Genomic DNA, 10216 nt, shown 5'->3' with positions numbered 1-10216 from the left:
TACCGAGAAGATGTGGAACAAATTGAAGGAGTTATATGAGAGGAAGAATGTGAAAAACAAAGCATTCTTGATTAGGAAGCTTGTTAATATGAAGTATACTGAAGGTAAATCAATACCAGAGCACTTGATGAGCATTTTTCAAGAGACGGTGAATCAACTGACAAATGATGAAATCACTTTGAATGATGAGTTGCAAGCCTTGTTGTTGTTGAGCTCTTTGCCTGATAGTTGGGAAGTTCTAGTTGTGACACTAACTAACTCAGCTCCAAACGGGAAGTTGACGTTAGCAATGGTTAAAGAGAGCATGTTGAATGAAGAAGCCAGAAGAAGAGAGCGAGATTTGACTAATGCCTCCTCCCAGTCAGAAGCACTTGTTTCAAAGTCACGGGAGAGAAGTCAAAGTAGAAAACCTCACAGTTTTAACAAGTCAGAGAGTCAAAGCAAGTCAAGAGGAAAGTACAAGCCTAGAAAGGAGTTCATTTGTCACCATTGTGGCAAGCCGGGGCATATCAAGAGGTATTATATGTTCTTAAAAAGAGAACAATCAAGGGTAAGAAACGAAGACAAAGGTAAAGATAGTGATAAAGAAACTGCTACTATTATTTATGAAGATGTTCTTATCACATATTATGAAAATTATGTGAATATTGTCTGTGATGATTCCACTTGGATTATGGACTCTGGTACCTCATGTCATGTTACTCCGAGGCGTGAATTTTTCACTTCTTATACTGCTGGAAATTTTGGCAAGATCAAATTGGGAGATAAAGGAGTGTGTGATATCATTGGTATGGGTGATATGTGGCTTGAAACTAACATAGGATACAAGTTGCAGTTGAAGAATGTTAGGCATGCGTCAGATATGCGGTTCAATCTCATTTCAGTGAAGGCATTGGATCAAGAGGGATATTGTACTTCCTTTGGTAGTGAAAAATACAAGATTACTAAAGGGGCTCTCATTGTTGCTAGAGAAGACAATAGTCTCACTACTCTCTACCGGTTGCAAGCAAAGTTGTGCAAAGAAGAGGTGAATGTAGCTGATGATTCCTCTTCTGATTTGTGGATATACGTCTTAGTCACTTGAACGAGAAAGAACTAAGCGTCTTAGCCAAGAAGCACTCCCAGTGAAAGGTACAACTTAAAATACTTGTACTCATTATTTTGTTGGAAAACATGCTAGAGTATCATTTCATAATTTTGGACCTCATAGGAGATCACATGTTCTAGATTTAGTTCACACTGATGTTTGCACTATGGATGCTAAGACACTAGGTAGTGCATCATATTTTGTTACTTTTATTGATGATTATTCTTGAAAAGTGTGGGCTTTTATTTTTGAAATCTAAAGACCAGGTGCTCGGAATCTTCAAACACTTTCATGCAAGTGTTGAAAGAGAAACAGGAAGGAAATTGAAATGTGTTCGAGCAGATAATGGTGGTGAATATAGGGGTCCATTTGAAGAGTATTGTAAAGAACATGGGATCAAGCTTGAGAAGACGGTTCCTAAGACTCCTCAACATAATGGAGTTGCAGAGAGAATAAATCGCACTATCAATGACAGAGTCAGGTGTATGCTCTCTCATGCAAAGTTACCTAAATCCTTTTGGGGTGAAGCGATGAGGACTGCAGTAGATTTGATCAACCTTTCTCCTTCAGTTCCATTAAATGGTGATATTCCAGAAAAAGTTTGGAGAGAAAAAGATGTCTCCTATAGTCACTTGCGAGTGTTCGGCTGTAGGGCTTTTGTTCACATCCCAAGAGATGAAAGGTCCAAACTTTATGGAAAGTCAAAGCAGTGTATCTTCATTGGTTATGGTCATGAAGACTTTGGTTACAGATTATGGGATCCGGTGAGCAAGAAAATAATTAGAAGCCGAGATGTGATTTTTCTTGAAGACCAAACTATTGAAGATCTTGAGAAGACAGATAAGCCAACAATAACTGTTAGACGTTCTGCTAATGATGAATTTAGTCTTTCCACTAGACCTTCTGTTGATGGGGGAGATGTACAAGTTGATAATGATGGTGATGATTTGCATGATGAACCTACACCTCAACCTGAGGTGCCAGATGCAGAAGTTCTACTAGATGTTGAAGTTCCACTTGAACCACCAGTTGAGCCTGAATTGATAAGATCTACTAGAGAGCGTCATTCTTCTCAAAAATACTCTCCTCGTGAGTATGTGATGAACACTGAGACTGGAGAGCCAGAGAGCTACCAGGAAGCTATGTCTGATGAGCATAAGGAAGATTGGTTGAAGGCCATGCAAGAAGAAATGAAATCCTTGCATGAGAATCATACGTTTGAATTGGTGAAGTTGCCGAAGGGTAAGAGAGCATTCAAAAATAAATGGTGTTCAAATTGAAAGCAGATAAAAATGTCTCACGGCCAAGGTACAAAGCTCGATTGGTTATGAAAGGCTTTGAGCAAAAGAAAGGTATTGATTTTGTGGATATTTTCTCTCCAGTTGTGAAGATGTCCTCTATTCGAGTTGTGCTTGGATTGGCAGCTAGTTTGAATTTAGAGGTTGAGCAGCTTGATGTGAAGACTGCATTCCTTCACGGTGACATAGATAAAGAAATTTATATGGAGCAACCAGAGGGTTTCAAGGTTAAAGAAAAGGAGCACCTTGTATGCAAGTTGAAGAAGAGCTTATATGGGCTGAAGCAAGCGCCAAGGCAGTGGTACACGAAGTTTGATTCCTTCATGGAAGGTCATGGGTATAGTAAGACTTCTTCTGATCATTGTGTATATGTTAAGAAATTCTCTGATGGTGATTTTATAATTCTCTTGCTTTATGTTGATGACATGTTAATTGTTGGTCATGACACTAAAAAGATTGAAAGTCTTAAGAAAGACTTGAACAGATCTTTTGCTATGAAGGATTTGGGTCCTGCAAAGAAAATCCGTGGCATGAGTATCACTCGTGATAGGAAGAATGGGAAACTGTGGTTGTCGCAGCAGAAGTATATTGAGAAGGTTTTAGAGAGGTTTAGCATGAGTAATTCTAAACCTGTTAATACTCCACTTGCTAGTCATTTCAAGCTGAGTTCGCAGCAATGTCCTACAAGTGAGAAAGAGAAAGCAGAAATGAAGAAGATTCCATATGCATCTGTAGTTGGCAGTTTGATGTATGCTATGATTTACACCAGGCCGGATATTGCTCATGCCGTTGGAGTTGTTAGTCGGTTCCTCTCTAATCCTAGCAAGGAACACTGGCAAGCAGTGAAGTAGATTCTTAGATACCTTAATGGTACTTCCAGAGTTTGTTTATGCTTTGGGAGTGACCAACCTGTGTTGGATGGTTACACAGATGCGGATATGGCTGGGGATCTTGATTCAAGGAAGTCTACTTCTGGTTATATGATGACTTTTGCAGGGGGAGCTGTGTCGTGGCAATCTCGACTTCTGAAATGTGTTGCTTTGTCTACTACAGAGGCAGAATACATTGTTGTTGTTGAAGCTTCTAAGGATCCCTTGTGGATGAAGAAATTTCTACAAGAGTTAGGCATCAATCAAGAGAAGTTTATGTTATTTTATGACAGTCAGAGTGCTATCCATCTTAGCAGGAATCCGACGTTTCATTCTAGATCGAAGCACATAGAGGTGAGGTATCATTGGATACATCAAGCGCTTGAGATGAAGTCATATGAACTTAAGAAGATCCATACTGATGATAATGGTTCAGATATGATGACTAAGAGTTTACCTGTAGTGAAGTTTGATTCTTGCAAAGAGAAGTTGGGTTTGGTGGAGCAGCCTATCCCCACTTGAGTTGATGAGGGGGAGATTTGTTGGTGAGTCCTCAACCTCAAGTGGGGCCCACAACTTTTTAAAACAAAAAAAAAAACAAATAAAATAAAAGAAAGTGGGTTTAAGCCACCGAGAGAGAGAGAGAAGGGAAGCCTCATTCATTTTGAATGAAAGAAAAGAAGCAGCGTGGTTTCGGCGTTGGAGAAGAAGAAAATTCGGGGGAAAAGGGCAAGCCATTTTTAATCCGATTGAGCTGGTAAACTTGCTCCATTTTTTATGAAATTTTAGTATGTTAATCCTGGTATAGAGATGAACATTAGGATATAACTTGTTAGTTGTATTGCCTTCACTTTTGCCTGATTTGAGATACCCACTTTGTGGAGGATTTATGTTGATTCCATCCGTTTTGATGATGTATTTTGTTGATTGTTGAGATGCCCTAGTGCTACTAGGAAGACTGATTATGTACCCATTATTTTGATAGTGGAAGATTTTACTGGACTAGGTCCCGTGGGTTTTTTGTCCCTCTTTTGGGGTTTTCCTACGTTAAAATTCTGATGTCTGATTATTTAATTTCTGTCATTACATTTGCTGCTTAGAATATCTTTTGTATTGCCTATTTAATCGCACAGGTTGTGAAATTTTTTTTTTTTTTGTGTTTCTGTTGTTAGACAGGTTCTTCTTTAAACCTTTGTTGAGTTTTTCCAACATTTACCAGGGTATAAACATACGATTTTATTATGTTTGTAAGGTGTGTTTTACCTCATATTATAAGATATAACCCTATTTATATAGGTACAAGTTCATCTTTTTTCTATCCTCATTAAACTTAATTTTTCTAAAAGAATCTTAAGCGGTCTATTTTTGAAGACTTTTGCTTTTCAAGTTGCTTTAAATGGTTAAAAGGGTCAAATACTTATTAAATGAACATGTATATCACAATTGTTTTTCATTTTCATAGCTAGCTTTAGACATTTCACTCTCTCTATTTATGTTGATGATAGAAGCAGTGAGAGTGAAAAGCATGTGTAGTTAGATATGTGCAGCAACCACAAAGTTAGTTAGTGAGTTTGTTAGTATGTCCAGCTTAGCACAATTAGTTAGAATCTGTTAAGCAACCTTGTATATATAGTACAAATCTGTAAACTAAAATTAAGTTCAGAAAATAAAATTCAAAATCACTCAATGTAATATCTCTCTCTCTTCCTCACTTCTCTCTCTTTCTTCCTCTTTTTTTTTCATCATTTCTTCATCATCACAATTTCTGATACCTCTCATGGTATCAGAGATGAAGATTCATAGACAACAACCACAACACCACGCCAATCACTAGAGCTCTATCGAGCCCACTCAGTTAGAATGCCTTCGCTGCGTTCTCGGCCATAAAACTCAACGATAGCAATTTCAAAGCGTGGAAGAAGCAAGTGCTAGCATGCATCAAAGTTAACAAACTACAGAATCACCTAGATCCAAAAAAGATCCCAGTCAGGTTCACCTCAGAAGCATATCGAAGCCGTGGAATAGAGACTTCAGAATACGCAGAATAGGAGATCCAAGACCAATGGCTTGTAGCGTGGCTCATAGCATCCATGGAGTCAAACTTCATCAATCAAGTGGTGCAGTATGAATACACATATCAGATCTGGAATGTTCTTGAAGAGTACTTTGAAGATCGAGTTAAATCGAAAATCAAACAACTGAAAATGCAGCTGAAATCGTTCAAGAAGCAAGGTTCAACAGTCATCGAGTATATGGCCAGGATCAACCAAATAGCAAACGCAGTAAACGCACTAGGAGCATCACTTTCCAGTGAAAAGTACATCGAAGTTGTACTAGGAGGACTCAATAAAGAATATAACACCTTCATCACAATGGCAAACAGCAAAATCGACCAAATGCTGAAAGCGAGTTCGAATTACAACTGCTAGCACAAGAAGAACTGCTAGACAGATTCAAAAGAATAGAGATTAGACTGGTTCAAGCAAATGTAGCATAAAGAGATGAGAGTCAAGAAAGATCGCAAGAAATAAACTACAATAGCTACAACAACCATAGTAGCAGAAGAGGCTTCCGAGGCACCAGAGGCAGAGGTTACTTTAGAAGTGATGGAAGAGCATCTTGGTGGCAAGGCAGCAAGCCTCAATGCCAACTTTGTAGAAAGGTTGACCATACAGTAATGCAATGCTTTCACCAATTATTTGGTCAGGAATTCATGAATCAACAAATGCAACCACTAAACATACACAATACAACCACCATCAGTGGCATTCACAATGGTTTGAGCTCACAAATTAAAGCACTCAACAAAACTACCCAGGAATGAGGCCACAAATGCAGAATTCAAGAACATCATCTCCCAATCCACAAGCATTCCTTGCACTGCTTTTGACAGTTCCAGATATAGCATGGTACCCTGACTTTGGAGCCTCCCACCACATCACATTTGACCAAAGAAATCTCATCATGGGATCTGATTATGAAGGTGCAGAGCAAGTCTATGGAGGTAATGGCCAAGGTATGAAAATTGAACATGTTGGAAATTCATTAATGCATGCATCATTGTCTAATAGACCTTTTAAGCTGAAAAACCTTCTACATGTCCCTACTATCTCCAAGAATCTAGTTGGTGTAGCTAAATTTGCCCTAGATAATTGTGTGATCTTCGAATTCTGGTCTTACTTGTGCAATGTAAAAGTCAGATAACCAAAAAGATTTTTCTTCAAGGACTACTTAAAGAAGAGCTGTACAAGTTTGAAGGAGTCCAAATAATTCCCAAAAATATCAAAACCAAAGATACCTTTTCTGCTAACCCAACATGTCACAATATAAATGTTGAAGATAGAAGAAACCTCATTGAAAATCCAATCAATAATAGGAATTATGCTACAGAAGCTTGCTTAAGTTCACAAGCCAATAAAGTTGCCAAGCCTAATGGTGATGGAATTATACACAGAGTCCAAGAACACACAACAAATTAACAATTCAGTTGTTAAAGTTATTATTTCAAACACTACTGTTAAGTCTATTAATAATGTGTTTTGTCTAGTTAATAGCATTGTTGCATATCTTAGCTGTAAAAATGTAAGTCTTATAGCTCAATTGTGGCATCGAAAATTAGGTCATCCATAAAAAAAAGGTGACTAAACTTGTAATGAAATAATGTAACATTTCTGATTCAATAAATAAAGAAAGCCTTGATCCATCTTTATGCAATGCTTGATGCATAAGCAAAATCCATCAATTACCCCACCCTAACTCCCATACAACATATGAACCTTTAGAACTAATTTTTTCTGACATTTCGGGGCCAGCACCTGTTTATAGTAGAGCAGGTTTTAGGTTCTACATCTGCTTCATTGATGTTAAAACCAGGTATACAAGTACGTATCTGCTACAAGCAAAGTCTCAAACCTTTACTGCATTTTAGCAATACAAAACAGCTATGGATCTCAAGACAGGTATGAAAATCAATGCTCTACAGATAGACAATGGTGGTGAATATTTGTCGTCAAGCTTTAAACAATTTCTGGCAGCAAATGAAATACAACATATGCTCACTTGTCCCTACACTCATCAGCAAAACGGCATGGTTGAACGAAGACAGACACATCACTGAAAGCACTTTAACCTTACTAGCCCAAGCCAACCTCCCTCTAACATTCTGGGATGAAACCACCCTCATAGCCACATATCTAATAAACAGAATACCAACCTCAACTCTTAACAACCTATTACCACTTGAAGCCCTCACCAAAACCAAACCTGACTACTACCTACTCAAACCATTTGGATGCACATGCTACCCACTTCTTTGACCCTATAATACCCACAAATTTGACCATAGATCCCAAAAATATATCGTTATAGGCTATGTCACAGATCACAGAGGCTACAAATATCTTTCACCTAATGAAAAAGAGTTTATCTCAAGAAATGTCAAATTCAATGAGCAGGAATTTCCTTACAGCCAGTTGTTCAACTCTCAACCACAACAAGTACCAGCAACACCCCAACCCCAACACAAACATCCAACACTCCATCCACTCCCAAACCTCACTAACTTTATCATCTCAAACCCCCCAACCTCATCAAGAGCCTCAACCACCACCAAAACTAACCCAACTACAAATAGCCCAACAACATCCTCACCCACCCAACCCACCTCACTCATCTCACAATGCATTGCATTCATTACATGACACTTCCAATGATGCCAATCACATATTTGCACCATTATTTGTTATACTAACTCTGTATCTAATAATTCTGATTCTATTAATCATTTGGCTGCTAATATTCCTACTAATCCTGCTTTAACAACTAATTTACACTCGATACAAACAAGAAGCAAGTCAAGGATTGTAAAGCCCAAGACATATGCTGCAGTGGTAAAACAAATGTCATCACCAGATATGTTTTAATGTGTACCTCAAACTGTTGAGCAAGCATTAAGCAGCCATCACTAGAAAAGAGCAATGGAGGAAGAGTATGAAGCGCTTATGAGAAACCAAACCTGGAAATTAGTTCCAAAATCCCCTCCTAACACTGCCCCTACCATTGGATGCAAATGGGTGTTTAGAATAAAGAAACACCCAAATGAAACAATTCAAAAGTATAAAGCAAGACTTATTGCCAAAGGGTTTCACCAAAAAGAAGGAGTAAACTTTAACCAAGTGTTTAGTCCAATAGTTCAGCCATCTACTGTCAAAATCATGTTGAGTTTAGCATTAACAAAAGGGTGGAAAATAAGGCAATTCGACTTCAACAACGACTTTCTAATTGGAGACTTAGCGGAAGATGTGTTCATGTCTCAACCTGAAGGCTTTCTTTCACCAACTCAGCCCTATCATGTGTGCAAGCTTCAAAGATCTTTGTATGGGTTAAAGCAAGCTCTCCATGCATGGTTTACTAAACTCAAGCAAACTCTCAACAAATTTGGCTTCAGCAACACAAGATCAGACACGTCTTTATTCACTAGATTCACTATGAAATCAGTCGTCTACATACTTGTCTATGTCGATGATATACTAGTGACAAGGAACTGCCAAGATGAAATCTCAACTCTAATAAGCCAGCTCAACTCAACTTTCTCTCTAAAGGATCTAGGTGAAATGAATTACTTCCTGGGAATTGAAACAGTGAAAAAAATGATTGTGAAATGATGTTGTGCCAAACTAAGTACTTTAAAGAGCTACTCATCAAGGCAGGAATGTAGGATGCAAAAGCAATGCCAACACCAATGGCTTCAAGTAAAAAACTGTCAACATTTGGGGGAGAGATTTTCCAAAAACCAACACTTTATAGGTCAATTGTTGGAGGCCTATAGTACGTAACCATCACAATACCTGAAATTTCTTATGTAATAAACCAAGTAAGTCAGTTCATGAATAAGCCTCTTGAAAGTCATTGGAAAGTTGTGAAGCAAATCCTAAGGTACCTAGCTAGGACAGTCAACTTCAAGTTGAGGTTTCAGAAGTCAAATGAGTTCAGAATCTATGATTTTAGTGATTCAGATTGGGGCAATGACATAGATGACAGAAAGTTTTGCTAGTGATTTTTGCATATATCTTAGTCCAAATTTAATCTCTTAGTCAAATAGAAAACAACATATGGTGTCAAGAAGTTCTACAGAAACTGAATATAGAGGAATAGTTGCTAGTCTAACTGAAATAATATGGGTTCAGAACTTGTTTAGTGAAATACAAGTCATATGCACCATGAAACCAAGTCTCACTGCCAATCCAGTTTCGCATAGAAAAAGTAAACACTTTGAGCTTAATTTGTACTTTATTCGAGATTACATAACATAAAAGAAGATAGACATTCAACACATTTTTTCACAAGACCAAATTGCAGATATACTAACAAAATTACAGTCAAGCCTAGCCTTAATGAATTTCATATCAAAGTTGAGAATTGTGGAAAAAAAATGTAGAGATCCCATGGAGCAGAACTGATGAAAAGAGCGCAGAGAATTCAGGCAGAGTTGATGATCGAAGTCTCAATAGTAGGGCTAATGTTAGTAATAAAAGCGTCAACAAGAATATTAAGTAGTAGGATTGATGATGATAGAAGCAACGAGAGTGAGAAGCATGTGCAGTAACCACAAAGTTAGTTAGTGAGTTTATTAGTATGTCCAACTCAGCATAATTAGTTAGAATCTGTTAAACAACCCTGTATATATAGTACAAACCTGTAAACTAAAATTAAGTTAAGAAAATACAAATTCAAAGTCACTCAATAGAATAGCTCTCTCTCTTCCTCACTTCTCTCTCTTTCTCTCTTTTCTTGTTCATCATTTCTTCATCATCTCAGTTTTTATTTTTTATTTTTATTTTAAAATTTTCTGTATTTAGAATTTTATAAAAAAATAAAAATAATAAAATTATGTTTTTATTTTTTTTAACAAAATTCTAAATAAAAAATAAAAAATAAAAATTCAAACTTAAGAAGCTCTTAAT

This window comes from Arachis ipaensis, chromosome B07, assembly GCF_000816755.2.
Source record: "Arachis ipaensis cultivar K30076 chromosome B07, Araip1.1, whole genome shotgun sequence".
Classification (NCBI taxonomy): Eukaryota; Viridiplantae; Streptophyta; class Magnoliopsida; order Fabales; family Fabaceae; genus Arachis; species Arachis ipaensis.
This window is presented reverse-complemented; position numbering follows the sequence as displayed.